Below are 21,423 nucleotides of genomic sequence, written 5' to 3' on the forward strand. Positions count from 1 at the left end.
AGACAGAGCTAGAGTGTAGGAGGGGGTGGTAGTGGAGTTGCTTCTAACAAATGGTGGGACAGGCTTGCTAGACAAATGGAGGGCACGCCCGCAATATCAATAAGAGAGGAGATGGCTGCTTGTTGTCTGTGCACGTGGTTGTGAGAGACGGGTCAGGAGGCATGCACGAATGATGAGGGGGGACGATGTGGCTGTGGTAAGCAGACGTAACTACATAGGAAGATCAATCGCCCTTTGTAAGATAAAGGAGAGACATAACTTGTGAGGTACGTCGATCGATGGGGGGGGGTAGTTAAAGTCAATCTAGGTATATGTTGGGAGATCGATCGGTATACATGTATGTGTGTGTTAGAAGCAAATGAGGCACAAGGAGAAGGATAGAGAGAGAGGGATGCATGTAGGAGGTGGTACGAGAGGCATACTATATCGAGGGGGAGGAGTGTGCGAGTACGAGAACGATGAAAAGAGTGGTGGGAGTGAGGCATGGACGGTGACAAGAGAAGAGGGGAAGCTTGTGTTTATGCTAGGCACACCTGGCTAGAGAGGCATATCGATCGATGTGTGCCGTAAAGGAGCTGGGGGGCCTACACACACCGTGGGTGAACGACCTAAAGTGAAAAGACGAATTTGCACGATGGAGCTAGAGAATGCTGAGGGAGGGTGAGAGGGATGCGGGCGTGTGCATGCACAAGAGAAAGTTAGCGCTAGCTACAAAGATAAGAGGGTTGTGTGGGTGTAAAAGACGAATAGAGATCATATATACTTCATTATAAAAAGCAAATTCAGATATTTGAAGAATTTATCATAGTGTTTCAAACCAACGGATGTGTGAATATATATAACGGTGATACACATGGTGTGGTTATGAACATGGTATACTACATTTAATATGTGTTATCTCTACTCTTATAAAAAACGGAGTTGTTGATGATGGTGTGCCTGCCATCCTGCATTATAGGCCGTCTGATTTATATCTGGTGGATAGCAAGGAAACTATGATGGTTGAAGCTGGCAACAATCATGATTGTAGATTCTTATTGAAATAGAGAAACGAATTCAAATTTAGTTCGAATTGCAGCGGTATTCAAATCTAGTTCGAATTGCAGTAGTAGTATAGACATTTGGAATGCACTAAAATGTTGGTATGAGTAAGTTACATGCATTATACAGCAAGCGAAAAAATTTAATCGGACATAACATGGATTCATACTCCCTCCTTCCATCTATATAGGGCGTAATGAGATTTTTAAGACGGCCTTTGACTATTGACAAGATTAATAGTACATGACATGCACAATGTGAAAATCATATCATTGAGAGAACCTTTCACAGGCGAATTTAATGGTGTGCTTTGTGTAAGTTGCATGTCATATATCATTGCTCTAATATTTGGTCAAAGTTAGCATCGAAAAACGCATTAGGCCCTATATAGATGGAAGGAGGGAGTAGCTTTGAATAGCATTTGTATAGTAAAACGGGGCGAGACTCTCTCTTTGTGTGGTGTGAATAGTTTTATTTTTTTCGTTTTCTTTTTGGTTGAGGGAAGTGCGAATTGATTTGGTACGTACAAGTACAATATTACTACACGTTAGGCTTGTCCCTAAAATTCAACCCGCGTCTTGTTATATCCCGAAAATTCAGATATCGTGCTCCCAAAACTGGCGCCTTCACAACCCGCGCCTTGCTATCCCGAAAGTACAACGCGCGCGAAAACTCCCTCTAGCTGCCAAATCCTGACACGCGAAATCCCCCTTCTAACCCTGAGCCGAAAGGGCCGCTAGTTCAAATCGGTGGGGGGTACTTTTGTAACACACCCTACATTTTGGACAAGCACGTTCCTAAGTCATGCTTCACCCCCTCCCATCGCCCCCTTTTCGCCATTCGAAATCCCAGGCCGCCATAACCTCTCCGCTCCAGCCACGAAACCCCACCCTCCTCCGTCCGCCACGTCACCGCTGCCCAGCCGGAGCCTCTTCCCTGACGACGTCGTCCAGTGCAACAGCTCGATGTCCCTCGTCCACCTCCCCGGATGAGGATCCGTCATCCATCTCGCCGTCCCGCCGGTTCAGTTGCCCCGTCCTCCACCTCCAAGGAGTTGCTCCGATGATCGCCTCGTCTATCGCGGCTGCTCCATCCCCACAGCGCCGCCTTAACCTGCTCCACTGAAACCGTAGCATCCTCACCGACTCCTCGGGCGAAGCCGAGGCCTACTCGGCGCCACCAAAGAGGTTGTACACTCATCGCATCGCACCTTCCCCTTAACTCGACCTCCCGGCGCCGATGGTGCTCCACCCCGCACCCCCATGGAGCGGCTACCTTGAAGCCGGTGCCACGAGCGACATCTCCATGGAGGCTCTCCCCCAATGCGAGGCCCCTTCGGCGGCGGCGTCCATACTAGCTGGATCTGTTGCTGCTCCGGCTCTTGCTCGATCGCTCGCTCGCCCAGCTGCTGCAGCTGCTCTCCCCCTCGCTCGTGCTGCTGCTCTGCTCCGATTAAGCCACACTTCAGTCGACTGAATCGACTTTTTGGTCAATCGATTTTCAGGGGTTGGGGGGGCTCGCCGGAGTTAAGGAAGAACCACCCGCGGCGGGGACGGGTGCTCACCGGAGAGGTACCCCACTATCTATCTTAGGGTTCAGGGTGGGGGGCGGGGGGCCTAGAGGGCTGGCCGGGGCGGCGGTGGCGAGTTGTTTCGGGGCGGCGAGGCGGCGCTGGGGCCGGCGGTTCGGCCGGTGGTGGCTAGCGGCTCAGGAGGGGGGGGGTGCAGGTTGAAGATGAACTGCAGGCCCTCCCTAAACTACATGTCAAGTGCCTCTCTGCTACCATTGCATTCAGTTTCGACAGTAGCATTCAGATTCCACAGTAAATTTCAGTTTCGACAGTTAAGTTCAGAGTCAACAGTTTTTACCTCATCTGTTGTAGTCAGGTGGTTTTTGGTGATGTTAATTTTACATCCATTTTACATCATCTATTGGAGATGCTATTAGAATCCCACTTGAGATTGACGATGTCTGTCTTGTGCTGCTTCAGCCTTGACGTCTTACGGCTCACCGGAGCTGCTCCAACGACAGAACGATCTGTCACAACAGAGCAGTGCCCTGAACTCCGTCTACAGACTCCTCAGATCTTCCTCCACACCTCCGACAGCCACCTCTGCCTCAACTGCTTCAGCGACCAACCCAATGATGCTGAGGTCGACACGGCTACGACAAAGTGGTTGTACACTTGTTGCATCACTTATTACTATACATTCATGTCGATCCATTAGGGCTATTTTGGTTCATCGGAAAAACATCGATCCACTGGTTGTTACCATCACTCTAAATTTCTGCATGCTCTCCTTACATAATCTCACCATATTTTTTTCGTATGCATGTCAGATATTGTACACAGTCATGCTGAACATGTAGAGAAAAAGAGAAGAGTTTTGTGCGGCAATACAATGTCATGCAGACATCGCTCCATGGTGGGTTCAATGGAAAACCCTCCCCACCCCTCTCTAGATTGTAATCCAGAGGAAGATATTTGTTCTGAGGCGGATTCGGACGCCGCTGACCACTCCTATTTACCCCCCAAGGTGTTTGCTCTACCTTGGCATGATGATGTTAGTCATATCATGCATATGTTGCCTTGCAGTGCCTACTTCTAACATCATATATGTCATCTGCTTAGTTTAGACATGTTCTGTAATGCCACCTGTTTAGTTTCTATATCATATATGGGAATTATGCAGTCTCATGTCTTTTAGCCAGCCATAATATATGTGAAATGTGCAATGCCATCCTGTTTAACCAGGCATCATATATTTGAATGATATCTTGCCCATCCTTTTCTTCATTACATTTCCATTTGTTGACAATGTTTGTACATTAAACTACTCTTCCTGTTAATCAGCCATTTGGGTGGGAGATGGAAAAATCTGGAGTGAAAACAAGGCCTTCAGAGCAGATAGTGCTACCTGTCGAAGCAGATCTCTTGTTGGGTCCCGATAGCTCCTCAGAGATGGATTCAGAGATAGATGACCAGTCCTATTCCCCCACTGAGGTGTATGCTCTAACTTGGCACGGTTATACTGCTCATATCATGCATACTATGTCTTGCATTGCATAGTTTAGACACCATATACACAATATTCAACACCATGTTCTTAGTTCAGACATCATATCGAATGCCCTCTGTTTAGCATATAAATCACATATGTGAATTAAATGATGCGATCCTGATTACTTAGATAACATGCAGGTGAATTATGTCATGCGATCCTGTTTAGTTATTCATCATATCTTTGAATTATGTTATGCTATGCTATCCAGTTTAGATAGACATCATATATGTGAAATTATGTCATGCTATCCGTTTTAGTTAAAAAATATACATGTCAACTATTTCATGCCCTCTTTTTTCCACACTATCTATTGCATCTGTCTCTCATACAATGTCTGTACATTCAACTATGTTTCCTGTTTATCAGCCATTTGAATTGGAGCGGGTGATGCCAGTATCTAGCGGACTAAAAACACGGTCTTCAAATAAAACAGTGCTACCTCTTGGTGGAGATAGCACCCCGGTTGTACATGCACAAGAACCAGCGCTACCACACATAACCCAAACTCTCGCAGATTGTACCCCTACTACGATGGACAGAGAACCAGCTTCACCCAATCTAACCCCAACCCCAGCCGATAGTAACCCAGTTCCTGTTGACACAGCACCATCTCCACCACAGAGCTCCCAAACAAGAGCAGTTAGTAAGGCAGCTCCAGTGCCCATAGGGCCAGTACTATCACGGCGAACCCCAACTCCACCAGTTAGTACGCCTATTCCTGTGGAGGAAGCACAACCAGCTAGTCGTAGTTTAGCATCTATCACATTTGATGTTGTTAAATCATATGTGCGTATCTTCCCATCTTGGAAATATTATACTGAAGATGAAGGAAAATGCCAGTTGCAGGTGTTTGTCCAGGAGTTATGTGTAAGTAATGTTATTCATGGCAATTACTTTTCTTCGTCCCATACATCCTACCTCCATGATGGTTATAATACAGCAAATTTTCCCATTTTTCTCTATAGAGAAGGACCGATTTGGAAACTCAAGATGAGGTAACTTGTGCTAATACCTCTGCTATCTTCAAGAATGCTTGGTGGCAGTATCGGAATTACCTGAAGAAAACGTACTTCACCGGCAAAGAAACTCATCAAATTCCCTTACGTTCTCCTGAGACACATTTACTGGACGATGACTGGAACGCCTTGTTCTGTACTGGTCCCGAACCAAGAATGTGGTAAGGTCTATGAGCTCATTTTCTATTTTTAAGTATTATATTCTTGTGTCTTACTGTACTCTGTTCATGTAGAACAAGTGCCTAAACCTGAAGAACAACTGTTCTAATTTAAGATTCCATTGCTACCATAGGACATAGATATATGTTTGTTTGATGCTTTTATTATGTACTAGTACTTGGCAATAGAAGACTTGGTAGTTTAATCCTGTCCACCTTACTAATGAACTGGTTCACCGAAATGAGTTTCACATACTACTACATGCTAAGCTTGTTATGTGTCTGCTCGTTTCTTCTTTTAGAATGCTGACAGAATATTGGGGAAGAGTGCCTTATTAAGCAACGGTAAAGGAAGTAATGCAGATAAGGTCCAGGATAGTGACACATCCTATCTTGGTTTAGTGTTGGAGTTACTGGCCACTACTGCTTGCACAAGCTATTCAAACTCACTGTCTGAATCAGTTCGGTTTCTTGAGTCTCAACTACAAGCTGAAAGACATCGATCAGCTGTGCTGCGACAAGAAGCGGAAGGACTGCGGAAGTCCCTGGAGCATTCAGATGCATACTTTCTAGTGCAACAGCAAGCGTTGGAGGATTTTAGCGCCAAACAGGACAAAGCTAATCAACTTGCTAAGCTTATTGCCAGCATGGTGGATACCCAGGATAACGTTTCTTGAGCTCTTCTGAAGTTGTTTCAGTTATGCTCTTGTTTTGCTGCCGCATTTATTTGCACTGGTGGCCAATTTTGACGGCCAGTGTATATGATATGCTGCTTTGTTCCCTATATTTGCACTGGTGGCGAACTTTGATGCCCAGTGGATGTAATATATGTAATTGCCGTGATGGCCTAGCGTTAGTTGCTTGCTTATTTATTTCCTTGTTGTCTTGTTTATTTGTTTGCTTGTAGTCATTGCAGCTCTTTTTCCGCGGTTAACTAGTGGCTGCAATAACCTATTTTTTAAAACTAGGCCACAATAACCATGGGCTAATATTTACTGTAGTGACACTGGGCCTCCTACGGGCCGTAGAAATAGTGGGCCTTCTACGGGCCGTAGAAACAGTAGGCCTTCTATGGGCCGTAGAAACAATGGGCCTTCTACGGGCCGTGTCATCAATGGGCCTTATACGGGCCATATGATCGATTTGCCAAACACGGGCCAATAACAGGCCGCATTATGGCCATAAACGGGCTAGAGTTGGAATCGTCCGTTCATGGGCAGACCGTAACGGGCCATCGTTAATAGGTCGTATTTGATGACGCTATGAAAATGGCCCAACGTATTAACGGACCACAAATGGGCCGACTGTAACCACGGGCTGAATTTGGCCCACAAGCAGAAAATGACAGTAACGGGCCATAAGTAAACGAATGCTGGAAATGAGCCCAAGAATAAATGGGCTCTGAGAAGGCCGAAAGATAACATGGGCTGGAAACGGCCCAACGGAATAACGGGCCGTTAATGGGTATAAAGTGATACACTGTTCATTACGGGTCAGTTTCACCACAGGCCGTTAGTGGGTGTAAAGTGATACACTGTTCATTACGGGCCAGTTTCACCACGGGCCATTAATAGGCCAAGAGTTACATAGGGCCTCATATGGGCCGAAAGACGTCATGGGCCATACATGGGCCAGAAGTGAAAACGGGCTGGAATCATATTGGATGGCCGAGATGACGCTACCGGGCCTAATTTGGATAGGGTGTAACGGGCCTTGGGTTAGCAGGCTATAAATGGGCTATATGCGAACAGGCCGTTAACAGGCTTTCCATGGACCGGCCCGCCACCTTTTTACCAAGTCAAAGGGGCTGGCCTTTTCACATGAATGGGCCTCTATTGGGCCGTGCCACGTGTCGACGTATCATAGGAGCCTTCCGTCCAATGAGTGGTTGACATCTGTCCCAACGATGAGCCGACACGTGTTTCCTCCAGCCAATGATGATTTTACACGTGGAAAATCCCCATTGGTCGGGGCTGTTAACGGGTTATCGGATCCAAAACCCGACCCGATAGCTTAACGGCGTTCCGTTATGGTGGATGCCACGTGTCAGTCACCCTTGACGAAAGCACTTCTGTGACGCGCGATTTATCGTCATGGAAGTGGACACTTCCGTGATGATAATTTTGGTAATGTCATGGAACACTTCTACGACAGCACAGGTATGACTATCTTGATTCTGTCATAAATTTGTCATGGATGTACATGCATGACAAAAAAGCGACCTACTGTGACAAACACGTATCATCACGGAAGTGTATTTTTTTGTAGTGTCTATTCATCCATGAGAGCACACCGCGCCTCTGCTCTGCCTCCGCCTCATGCGGTAGCCTTCGCCTCCATGCATCCCCTTGCCGCCGAAGCCGGCCCTCCATGGTGCTCCTCTGCTCTTCCGCCACCCCACTCCTTCGCTCTCCCCTCCACGCCTCTCCACAGTGCACCATGGGGGTACTAACTACCGACGCGAGGCCGTCTGTCGCCCACTGCGAAGAATACGACACGCGTCGAGGCGCTGACTGCCAGGGCCGATGCCGCGCCATCACCGACGGACGGGACAACCTAGAGGCCACGACTGACACCTACACCCCCAATCCTCGCTGACATCCCGTGCTGAAGGATGCCGCCAGTGCACCGACGACCGACTTTGCACGGATGCCTTATGATGGGCCGAAGCCACCGGGCAGCAACACGACTCCGCTATAGTCTGGTAATGCAAACCCGCCCCCTCCTTTGTTTTGAGTCATCGTAATCATCTGGGCAGTCAGACCAAAGGTGGCAGATACCAGAGGATTGGGCTCGCTGGTGGCGTTGTATCTAGCAGCTCGTGGAGTTAGTAATGTTGTTGCTGAAACATTGATTTTCATGTAGTTTCACCGTGGGACAACTAGATTTTAGATGAACTCGAACACATCTCTGTTCCTAGAATGTTGCCATCTTGCTATATGCAAAATTAACTATTGTACTTTATAAAATTGAAATTTGTGCAGTGGCTATTCACGACCAAATTTTGATTAAATGCTTTCTATTTTCTATCTCTCCTTTGAACAATAATGAAGATGATTTTGTCCAATTATTTTGGTTCATTCATCCTGGCTTAATTTTCTTATTGTCATATGAAATTTAGAATATCAACATTGTACATTTGCTGCCAAAATTTTAAAATTTAGCTACAGTTATTTATTGGTGTGTATGTTTTCCTAGAGAAATTTGAAACCTGGTTTCGTCAGTTTTAGATATTTCTTCAGTTTCCACCCGTGCTCCACATGAAGTACCAATTTTCAGCGGGTTATTTTCGGTTTGCGAAACTTTTAGATAAAACCTGGGAGTAATGGCTTATCATACTAGAAATTTCAAGCCTGTCTCACAATGTTTTTCCGTCAGTGTGTTTGGAAAAATCTTGGAATTAATAGCTTATCACACACTAGAAATCTGGTTGTAACTAGCTCAAACATAAAGCCGTGTTATAAAGCTTCTCATATGAAAAACCTGACATGTAATGGTTCCAAGAAGGTGGTACATGATTTATTGTTGTGTTTTTGAATGTTGGGTATGCAGAATGTGAGACTTCAAGACATGCAGATAGTTATGTAATTCCAAGAGCACCAGTATGTGTTTGAATCAATAGATCAAAGTTTCTTTACATGCCGGCAGTTCTACTTCCGATGTTTCTGCTGGATATTGATTTGTTGGTGATGACTCTGAATATGAGGGTGCTAAGAAGTACATGATGCATTGTGAAGTTCCCTCTATTACATGAAGAAGAATGACAGTAAAGACTTACCGTATTGTACCTCCCTGTATTCTATTGTCTTCATCTCATGTATCTTCCTTTTTTATATAGAAATTCCATTGTTAGCAAAGGGATTTGACACCCCTAGGGCAGAGGCTACTTACCGATTATCACCTTGCATAGGATGGAAGATGCGCACTTGGAGAAGGTCCAGCCAGTCAATCGCCTTTGTACATACCTAGCTCTCCAGTTTTTACTTTTGCTTATTTTATAGTGTTAAAATTGCTTAACTCATTGCTTCTGAAAATATTAGTGAAATTGAGTTGTTGGCGGCCACCTCTTAACCATAGGAAAAGGTGACCTTTAGCAAGTTAAAGCCAAACATCCTGCTCTGCTTTTCAAGTAGCAGCTTACAACTTACGTTCATGCAGCCATGTTGCCTCCTCTCAATTATCCGCACTCTGTAGACATGCTATCCAAGGTAAATTCACGATTTTAGTTTACCTTAATATCTGCTTATTTAAAATACAAAAGGTTTGAAAGGATCGAGAAGAGGTGTCTAGAGGGGGGTGAATAGACTCTTAGCAAGAAAAGTTGCAGTTTCTAAATTCTTTGAGTTGAAATGGAGTTTTAGCTCAAGTTCAAACATTCACAATACATATCAAGCAAGCATGATAAGAGTATATGAGCAGCAGAAAGTAAATCATGCAAGTTGCGAGAATGTAAAGGGATGGGATTGGAGTGTGCAAACGCAATTGGAGACACGGAGATTTTTGGCGTGGTTCCGATAGGTGGTGCTATCTTACATCCACGTTGACGGAGACTTCAACCCACGAAGGGTAACAGTTGCGCGAGTCCATGGAGGGCTCCACCCACGAAGGGTCCATAGAGAAGTAACGTTGTCTATCCCACCTTGGCCATCACCCACAAAGGACTTGCCTCACTAGGGTAGATCTTCACGAAGTAGGCGATCTCCTTGCCCGTACAAACTCCTTGGTTCAACTCCACAATCTTGACGGAGGCTCCCAAGTGACACCTAACCAATCTAGGAGACACCACTCTCCAAAAGGTAATAGATGGTGTGTTGATGATGAACTCCTTGCTCTTGTGCTTCAAATGATAGTCTCCCCAACACTCAACTCTCTCTCATAGGATTGGATTTGGTAGAAAGATGATTTGAGTGGAAAGCAACTTGGGGAAGGCTAGAGATCAAGATTTATGTGGTTGGAATGGAATATCTTGACCTCAACACAAGTGTAGGTGGTTCTTTCTCAGAAAATGTATGTTGGAAGTGTAGGCATATTCTGATGGCTCTCTCAATGAATGAAGAGTGGGTGGAGGGGTATATATAGTCCCCACACAAAATCTAACCGTTACACACAAATCTCCAAACTCGGTGGGACCGAATTATAAAACACGATCGGACCTATTTGGTTCATAATGTGACCGTTAGGCATTTCGGTGGGACCGACGTGATCAACTCGGTGGGACCGATGTGCTAGGGTTAGGGTAAAGCCTTATCTCGGTTGGACCGATTACACAAACTCGGTAGGACTGATTTTGGTAATAAGCTAAATAGAGAGTTGGCCAGGCAAACTCGATGAGACCGATTTCATATTTCGGTGAGACCGAAACTAATGCAATAGGCAACAGAGAATTCTCAAGCCCATCTCGGTGAGACCGAGATCCTATCGATGAGACCGAATTGATTAGGGTTTCTGGCAGTGGCTATGTCAAGAGAACTCGGTGGCACCGGGTAGAAAGTTTTGATGTGGCTGAGTTTGACTTTTGGTTTGGGACATATGTGGATGTGAGAAAGTGGCTGAGGGCTTTGGAGCATATCACTAAGCACTTTGAGCAAGCAAGCCATTAAGCAACACCTCATCCCCTCTTAATAGTATTGGATTTTCCTATGGACTCAATGTGATCTTGGATCACTAAAATGAAAAATATAGAGTTCTGAGCTTTGAGCTTGAGCCAATCCTTTGTCCTTATCATCTCGAAGGGGTTCCACATCCTCTAGTCCATGCCACTCCATTGTTGAACTTATCTGAAATATACTAGATAAAACATTAGTCCAACAAGAGATATGTTGATATTAATTACCAAAACCACCCAGGGAGCACTTGTGCTTTCAATATCCCCCTTTTTGGTAATTGATGACAACATACATCAAAGCTTTAGATAAAGATATAGAGAATAACAAGTAAAGCTTTGGAAAGACATGTAACATGCATAGGCTCCCCCTATATGTATGCAATCATGTAAATATGGAATATAAGAGCATGTGAATGCATAAGCATGACGGAGTAAGCAATGTGTTACATGTATCTTGGCTATATGCATCAGAGCAAAAGATGTGAATATAGTAAATGTACCTACATGCTCATGAGTCCTTCTTGCAAACAGTATGTACATCAGCAAGAAATCCTCATGCACATGAGTGTGATGCATATACTTACCTTGTGGTCTTGAGTTGGCTTAGGAAGGAATGAACCTGAGTAAAAAAGGTTAGATAACACAGATACATCTACAAACCAGAGCAACCAAAAGAAACCACAAGAGTACCAAGACTGGGATGACATGTAGAGAGTGAGTACTGAGTACTCTATTGGATATAGACATGTCCCCAAAAGGAAAAAGATATGGAAGGAATTCAAAGATTTCCTTCCCTAGCAGTCTTTCTCCCCTTGAATCTTGTATTGGATAATGGGAGGACATAGGGAAACAAAATCAGAGAAAAACAGATCATAAATATAAATATAACATAGACATGTCTTTCCCCTCTTAAAGACATGTGACTTCTCTCCTATTGAACACCAAGAATCTGGGGCCGATATTACCTCTCTCTCCGTTTTTCTCTCTCTCCCCCTTTGAAGAGAATAAGCTTTGATGTGACCTCTCTCCCCCTTTGACATCAATTTCCAAGAAGGGATCTTCTGGAGTGTGAGTCAAGAGGTTTGATCCTTGAGTCACAAAGCAAAGAATCATATAGAATGTGATGCTGGTAGAGGACAAGAATCATCGAGTGGAGCTGGAATAAAACTATTGGAACGTATGACAAATTGTCTTCTCTGCAGTGAAATCGGTGATACCGAGTTGTAGTCCTCGGTGATGCCGAATTGGTTCGGTGTGACCGAGAGAAACAGATTGGTATGACCGAGTTCAACACAGAGAGAACACTTGTCACCTCAGCTCACTAGGCAAATAAGATATCACAAAGATTTGCAAGGAATTTACTGAAGCATTTGCAATGAATTGGATGCAGAAAATGCAGAACTAAACAAAGCAAAAGAAAACAAATCTAGATGAAGGGAAACAGATATGCAAGAGACAAATATGCAAAGTCTAGATGAAGTTTTTTTTGTAAAGGAAAGGGAATAAATATGCAAAGGACAAATGCAAAAACTCAAGGAAACAGTAGAGAACTTCATCTAGAATTTGGCGGTGACAAAGTCACCTACGTTAGAGTATATTGACTAAGGAGTCAAGTGAGAACACTTGATCATAAGTCATACTCATCGTTTAAGCTCAAAATGGGGCTACCATTTTTTTGTTTAAGCATTTGATGTATTCACATCTTGTTGAGTTGCTTTGACCTATGACTTGAGGTAAAGTTTCTCTAAGATGGAATGACATACCTTGGGTGGTGGTGTTGATCTTGATCATGTAGTTGAACTTGCATGGGGTGCTCAAGGTTGATGTAGCGCAAGAATGGTTGTGAGCACCACTTGGAGTTGAGTTCATCTACCTACATGGGTTAGTTTTGCAAGGAAGAGCACTTGTGTATCCAGAATAACAATCCTGAAACTTGATACCAAATGAAATTTGATATATATAATTTGTCAAAGGATATGTTGAAGGATTTCATGCTTCCTCGTCATCAACCACCATTGTGTAGAGACTTGGTGATGTAGAGATTGCTCAAGATGTGAGTGAGTTGCAATCTCATAGATTTAGATTCATCCAAGTACCTACAAGGGTTAGATAACATGCAAGGGTGCAAATGTATCCAAGACATATGAATATCATCATAAGAGAAATATCAAGGATTAGTCATAGATTCATGCCTTGCATGTATCCAAATGGAGTTCCTACTCCAAGTTTGAAGCATCAATGATGTTCAATTCACCTCTCAAATGGTAAAAAACTTTATCATCAAGCGGTTTGGTGAATATATCCGCCAATTGCTTATCGGTACGAACATGCTTAAGATCAATGTCCCCTTTAGCAACATGATCTCGAATGAAATGATGACGAACTTCAATATGCTTAGTTCGAGAATGTTGCACGGGGTTGTGAGCAATCTTAATAGCCTTTCATTGTCACAAAGTAATGGAACATGTTTCACATTGATCCCATAATATTTAAGAGTTTGGGTCATCCAAAGTAATTGAGCACAACATGAACCGGCGGCAATGTATTCCGCTTCGGCGGTGGATAAGAATACTGAGTTTTGTTTCTTGGAAGACCAAGACACAAGAGATCTACCAAGAAATTGACAAGTACTCAAAGTGGACTTCCTATCAACCTTGTCTCCGGCATAGTCCGAGTCGGAATAGCCAACTAGATCAAAAGAGGACCTCTTAGGATACCAAATGCCAAAATTTGGTGTATGTATTAAGTATCTCACTATCCTTTTCACAGCCTTAAGATGACATTCTTTGGGGGCCGCTTGATATCGTGCACACATGCACACACTTAGCATAATATCGGGACAGGAGGCACATAGATATAACAATGATCCAAACATAGAGCGGTAAACCTTTTGGTCAACCGATTTGCCGTCCTTGGTCAAATCAAGATGTCCACTAGTTGGCATGGGTGTTTACATACCTTTGCTTTCTTGCATGTTGAACTTCTTGAATAAATCCTTGGTGTACTTTGTTTGAGAAACAAAGGTGCCTTCCTTAGTTTGCTTGATTTGCAACCCAAGAAAGAACTTGAGTTCACTCATCATAGACATCTCAAACTTCTCTGACATTAGCTTTCCAAACTTCTCACTAAAATGAGGGTTAGTTGAGACAAATATGATATCTTCAACATAAATTTGGCATACAAATAACTCACCATTAACCCTTTTAGTAAAACGAGTAGAGTCTATCTTTCCAATCTCAAACCCTTTTTCAATAAGGAACTTGGTTAAGCATTATACCATGCTCTAGGAGCTTGTTTAAGACCATAAAGAGCTTTATGAAGTTTGTAAACATGATCGGGTTTCTTAGGATTGACAAAGCTGGGAGGTTGTTTAACATAAACTTCCTCCTCAATTTCACCGTTTAGAAAAGCACTTTTAATGTCCATTTGGTATAAAGTGATATCATGGTTATTAGCACAGGCAAATAAGATGCTGATGGACTCAAGTCTAGCAATGGGGGCATATGTCTCACAGTAGTCCATGCCTTCGACTTGAGTGTAGCCTTGGGCAACGATACGAGCTTTGTTGAGGACGACTTGACCATCTTCGTCTTGCTTGTTGCGAAACACCCATTTGGTACCAATGATGTTGTGGTTGTTGTCGGGCTTCTCGACCAATGTCCACACTTGATTTCTCTCAAAGTTGTGTAGCTCTTCATGCATAGTGTTTATCCAATCTGGATCTTCCAATGCTTCTTCAACCTTCATAGGTTCAATGCTAGAGATGAATGAATAGTGTTCAAAAAAATTAGCCAAACGAGTTTTAGAGCGAGTGATTCTCCCGGTTTGAATATCATTGAAGATTTGTTCGACATGATGATCTCTTGAGACTCTTTCTCGAACTTGTGGGAGCTTTTGTTTGGGTCGGGGTGGAACATCTTCTTCATCATCATCTCGTCCTTCTTCTTGGCCTTCTTCATTATTGGCATTGTTGTTTTCTTGTCTTGGTGGAGAAGGAGGTTGATGAGGTTCATCTTGGTGTACTTCCTCGTTTTCTGCATCTTGATGTGTCCCACTTGTGGATGCTTCCATGTCGACTCTTGGTTCACCTTGTCGTGAGGTGGAAGCCTCCACTTGGACGGACGAGGTACTATCCTTCACCTCCTTTGGTCGAATCTTTCCAATAGACAAGTCTTGGATTGCTTCTGAAGGGTCTTTATCTCCTACATCAATTGGCAATTGCTCTACTTGCGAGCCGTTAGATTCATCAAACTTCACATCTACCGTCTCTTAAACCTTTCGGGTGAAATTGTTGTAGACACGGTAAGTGCGAGAGTTTGACCCATAACCAAGTAGGAAACCCTCGTGAGATTTAGGAGCAAATTTAGAACAATTATGCTTAGCAAGAATGTAACACTTTGAGCTGAATACTCGAAAGTATCCAACTTGGGGTTTGTTACCGGTCAGAAGCTCGTACGCCGTCTTGCCGAGTAGCTTGTGAAGATACAAGCGATTTGTTGCATGGCAAGCTGTCTCAACCGCTTCCGCCCAAAAGTGTTTTGGAGTCTTGTACTCATCAAGCATCGTTCTCGCCATCTCAATAAGACTTCGGTTCTTCCTCTCAACAACTCCATTTTGTTGAGGCGTGTACGTAGCTGAGAACTCATGTGAAATCCCTTCTTCGTCAAGAAAGGTATCCACATTTGCATTCTTGAGCTCCGTTCCATTATCGCTATGAAACTTCTTGATCTTCACTTCAAATTGATTTTGGGCCTTCCTAGCGAAGTTCTTGAAGATCTTTTGGACCTGCGATTTATCATCAAGAAAGAATACCCACGTAAATCTTGAAAAATCATCAACTATAACTAGACCAAATGAGTTACCACCGAGACTCTTGTAGGCATTGGGACCAAAGAGATCCATATGAAGTAGCTCGAGCGGTCTTCTCCTGGTCATAATGTTCTTCACGGGGTGACTCCGTCCAACTTGTTTTCCTGCTTGACAAGCACTACAAAGTCTATCCTTGTCAAATATAACGTCTTTTACTCCAAGGATATGATCACCTTTAATAAGCTTATCAAGATTTCGCATGCCCACATGACCTAACCTTCTATGCCACAACCATCCTTTCGAAGATTTAGCAATTAGGCAAGTTCTAGGTTGAGCCTTTTTAGTGAAATCAACAATGTAAAGATCACCTTTACGGATATCGGCAAAGACCATTTTATGATTATCTCTATGAAACACTTGGCAATCTACTTCAGTAAATAGGACGTTGAAACCAAGGTCAGCAAGTCTAGATACGAAAAGTAAATTGTAGCCAAGTGATTCAACAAGCATAACATTTTGTATGGAGCTATCATGTGAGATGGCCACCTTACCAAGGCCAACCACCTTATCCTTTGAGTTATCACCAAAAGTGACATACTTTCAAGGGCCATCGTTTTCAGCAAGCTCATGAAACATATCTTTGCTCCGGTCATATGATCAGTAAATCCACTATCAAGGACCCATTCCTTTCCTCCAGCCATGTAGCCGCGAAGATTAGCCATAAGACCAAAGTGTCTCATCGCATCATCAAGATCATAGTCACTATCATCATCCTCATCATAGTATCCATGTTTAACATCGTCATGTGGTGGATAAATTCCTAGAGAGAGTGATTCATTAGAAGTATGACCGTAACAATGTTCATCTCTATGAATTCTAATGACTTCGGAAATGATATTTCTAATGATTGCAACATCTCCTTTGGAACTCGTGAGATTTGTAAGCTCAAATAAACAATCACCAAATTTGGGATCATTGGAACTCATCTTACTTAAGGCAATAGACTTATGAAGGATCTCATCTAAGTTTTTCAAGGAATAGTTTGGAAATCGTTCCTCAAGGAATCTCCATATGGTGTATGCACAATCAAGAGTAGGCAAGCTAGCAAGCAAGTTTCTAGGAAAACCTCTAGTGATTAAATTGACGGTTCTAAGATTACGGATCATGTCAATAGACTCATCAAGAGTAGGATGCAAAGGATCAACATGAGGTGCACAAGGGCTAGTAATGTACTTGTTCAAATAATACTCATTGAAAATCTCAAGCATCTCATTTTTCCACTCAAGAAAGTACTCTCCATCAAGTATAGGCACTCTATGTCTAAGACTCCCCAATGTAGACTCATCCATCTTCCTCCAAAGGTGTTTAAACCAAGGCAATGGAGACCAATGCTCTGATACCAATTGAAAGGATCGAGAAGAGGTGTCTAGAGGGGGGTGAATAGACTCTTAGCAAGAAAAGTTGCAGTTTTTAAATTCTTTGAGTTGAAGTGGAGTTTTAGCTCAAGTTCAAACATTCACAATATATATCAAGCAAGCATGATAAGAGTATATGAGCAGCGGAAAGTAAATCATGCAATTTGCGAGAATGTAAAGGGATGGGATTGGAGTGTGCAAACGCAATTGGAGACACAGAGATTTTTGGCGTGGTTCCGATAGGTGGTGCTATCGTACATCCACGTTGATGGAGACTTCAACCCACGAAGGGTAACGGTTGCGCGAGTCCACGGAGGGCTCCACCCACGAAGGGTCCATGAAGAAGCAACCTTGTCTATCCCACCATGGCCATCGCCCACGAAGGACTTGCCTCACTAGGGTAGATGTTCATGAAGTAGGCGATCTCCTTGCGCGTACAAACTCCTTGGTTCAACTCCACGATCTTGACGGAGGCTCCCAAGTGACACCTAACCAATCTAGGAGACACCACTCTCCAAAAGGTAATAGATGGTGTGTTGATGATGAATTCCTTGCTCTTGTGCTTCAAATGATAGTCTCCCCAACACTCAACTCTCTCTCATAGGATTGGATTTGGTAGAAAGATGATTTGAGTGTAAAGCAACTTGGGGAAGGCTAGAGATCAAGATTTATGTTGTTGGAATGGAATATCTTGACCTCAACACAAGTGTAGGTGGTTCTTTCTCAGAAAATGTACGTTGGAAGTGTAAGCATATTCTGATGGCTCTCTCAATGAATGACGAGTGGGTGGAGGGGTATATATAGCCTCCCCACAAAATCTAACCGTTACACACAAATCTCCAAACTTGGTGGGACCGAATTATAAAACTTGGTCGGACCGATTTGGTTTATAATGTGACCGTTAGGCATTTCGGTGGGACCTACGTGATCAACTCGGTGGGACTGATGTGCTAGAGTTAGGGTAAAGCCTTATCTCGGTTGGACCGATTACACAAACTCGGTAGGACCGATTTTGGTAATAAGCTAAACAAAGAGTTGGCCAAGCAAACTCGGTGGGACCAATTTCATATTTCGGTAAGATCGAAATTAATGCAATAGGCAATAGAGAGTTTGCAAGCCCATCTCGGTGAGACCGATATCCCATCGGTGAGACCGAATTGATTAGGGTTTCTGGCAGTGGCTATGTCAAGAGAACTCAGTGGCGCCGAATAGAAAGTTTCGGTGGGGCTGAGTTTGACTTTTGGTTTGGGACATATATGGATGTGAGAAAGTGGTTGAGGGCTTTGGAGCATATCACTAAGCACTTTGAGCAAGCAAGCCATTAAGCAACACCTCATCCCCTCTTAATAGTATTGGCTTTTCCTATGGACTCAATGTGATCTTGGATCACTAAAATGAAAAATGTAGAGTCCTGAGCTTTGAGCTTGAGCCAATCCTTTGTCCTTGTCATCTCGAAGGGGTTCCACATCCTCTAGTCCATGCTAGTCCATTGTTGAACTTATTTGAAATATACTATATAAAAACATTAGTCCAACAAGAGATATGTTGACATTAATTACCAAAACCACCCAGGGAGCACTTGTGCTTTCAAGGTTCGGTGTCTTGATGTGTTGATAGATGCGAAAATAGTTCATAATATAGAATTCGAAAATTTGTGTCTTGTAAAATCGTAATTCGATTGCAGTTCTTGATGGTTGTATAATTTTCTTGTATCTTTTGAAGAATGTTAACCTAAGAAAATCAGACAAATCAGTTGTATGTAACTTTGCAAATTTAGTATGTCGGTCGCATTTCTAACTTTAAAATATCAGAGATCATAAACCATGTGACAAGTCATGTTAATAGGAAGCCGAGTCGCATGCAAGTGCATGTAGAAGTTCACTCTCATTTTTATTAGATATAATTTCCACAGTGCTTACCATAATTGTGTTAGTTGCACACTCACTGTGGCTTTGTTAAAATGATTGTGTGCATGACAACTTCTATGCTATAAAGCACTAAGACACACTTGAAATAATATCTCGGACTATTAAATGGTGCAATCATCAAGAAGACCACTCAACCCTATCCTCTCGCTCCCGTGACACGCGTCACGGGAGAAACCCTAGAGCCGCCGACGGGCTTCCCCTCCTCTCCCTCGCCACCGCCAGCGAGGGCGCGCCGGGCAAAGCCTGGTAAGCTCCGGTGGCGGCGGGGCTGCCTTGTCTCCTCGGCAGGGGCCTTAGGTGCGGGTTGAGGCGGCCACCTGGGATGCGGTGCTGGCGGCGGGCGCGGCAGCGCGACGGTGAGCTGGAGCCTACTGGCGGCGGCTTTGTGCCGGCGGTGTGACCGACGCGACGGTGGCAGGCGTGCCTTGGTCACCAGGGTCGGCGGGGTCGAGGCCGGATCTGGGGCCTGACGGCACAGGACAAGGGCGGCATAGGCTACTGGTCTCTACCCCTGCCATGGCCACGACGGGTGGTGGTGTGACGCGGCAGCGGTTGGCCGGTGGGCGGGCTGGCCGGGATCCAAAGCATCGGTGGCTGGACGACGGCGGGCCGCGCAGATCGGCTCCTTAGTGACCTTCCTTCGCGATTGGTGGTGGCCCTTGGGATCTCTCCTTGCCGGTGGGCGGGTGTATGTTGATGACCTCGCGTGGAGCTGCGGTCGCCACCGAGGTGGGGCGACACCGAGTTGTCCGGTGGGGATGCAGGTTGGAGGGACGGGATGCGTCGATGAGCCCGGGCCACCCGTCGCTGGCACAGGGGTGTGCCGGCCCGGATGCGTCCACTCCCCCTCCTCCCCCGTTCCCCGACCATGTGTGGGCTGACGCTACTCCGACGTTGTTCGAGGTGAGACATATGTCACGATTTATTCGGTCGGGTGCGTCCTTTGGCCCAAAGCCGATCACTTTGGTTGGTCTTGGGGGGTGTCTGGATGCAGGGCGGCGACTCCGGTGGCGTTAGGCTCGACGTTCGTGGGCGGGACGTGCCTCGGGTGCGGGCGAGCGGCCATGGCCACGTGGGTGGGTGTTCGCTGGTGGTTGATGGAGCTAGGTGCATCGGAGGGGTGGGCGTGCTGGGGTACATCACCTACCCAATCTTGTATTGGCCGATGGCGGCGGTGTCCATTGACACCGTATCCTTCTTGTAGGCTCCATCACGGTGACCTTTCTCCTTCGAGTTGCTCCGGGTGAAGACCCGATCTTTGGGATCGGATGGTGGCGGCTACCGTGGTCGTTCCCTTCTCGGAGGCACCATCTTGGAGTCTTGGGTCCGTCGTTCCCGTCTCACCTCCCCTCGGAGGAGGAGGTCTCTGGTGGCTCCAAGTAGTTCGTCCTCGCGCATTTTTAGTGGCTAGGTAGTCATTGGGGTGGTGTGGCGGTACCCGACACCTTAATTTGTATCTTGCCTTGGGTGTGTGTCGTGTGCGGTGGTGGCGTGAGTTTGTATCATGGTCCTTGTGGTTCGCTGCTTTATATATAAAATGGGGTGAAATCCTTTTTCGGTATGTAATATCTCGAGATGGAGAAAGGTTATTATTGTGGAAAGGGTGTTTAAAATGTTGGTTTGTTGGACAAATGGACGACAGAATATACATCATGGACCTACTTAGCAAATTTAGCATATGTTGTTTTGTGAGTATGGAATAATGTCTCTGTGAGGTTAATTTGATCGTGATTTACATACTTTCTATACTCTATAAGCTTCATGTAGGGAAATATTAAGGTAAGAGTGATAGCTCAAGGTTGAACGAGTACAACATTAATGTAGTGTTGAAGCAACATGCCTTCAAAGCATCTATCTTGGTCGCTACAATTTTTTGTTGATTGATTCTAAATTGGTAAGGTGGTTCATAGTGTTAGACTGTCAGACACAAGGTTTTTCTTATGAAGTCTGATTTATCAAGGTATGATCATTCAACTGCTCCATTATGCAAAAAACAATGTAGTTAGAAATAGTAGAGTGCTAAATATTTACATTATAAGGTTGAATCGTCTCATTTGCTAACTGAACCAAAGATGTTGAGCACCTGTTCGATGGAAGCTCATTTATCGTAATGCTAAATATGTTTTTGAAGCATTGCGGAGGGCTGGTGTAAGAACAATTGTATTGTCCAACTTAAAACCCCATCTCCGGACACTTTTAGAGGCCCCGAAATGAGACCACTTGTTTAATGTAGTCGTTGTATCTGCTGAGGTGGGTACAGATTTATAGAGGAGTAGCCTTAACTAAGCATGTTAGGTGAACCTTCACCATGTATCTAATGTCCTTTGTATGCAGGTTCTACCTTCGGTTTTCTATTAATATTCGCCATAAATTCAGTTCTCTGCTT

The sequence above is a fragment of the Triticum urartu genome, chromosome 7 (genome assembly GCF_003073215.2).
Source record: "Triticum urartu cultivar G1812 chromosome 7, Tu2.1, whole genome shotgun sequence".
In the NCBI taxonomy this organism is placed as follows: domain Eukaryota; kingdom Viridiplantae; phylum Streptophyta; class Magnoliopsida; order Poales; family Poaceae; genus Triticum; species Triticum urartu.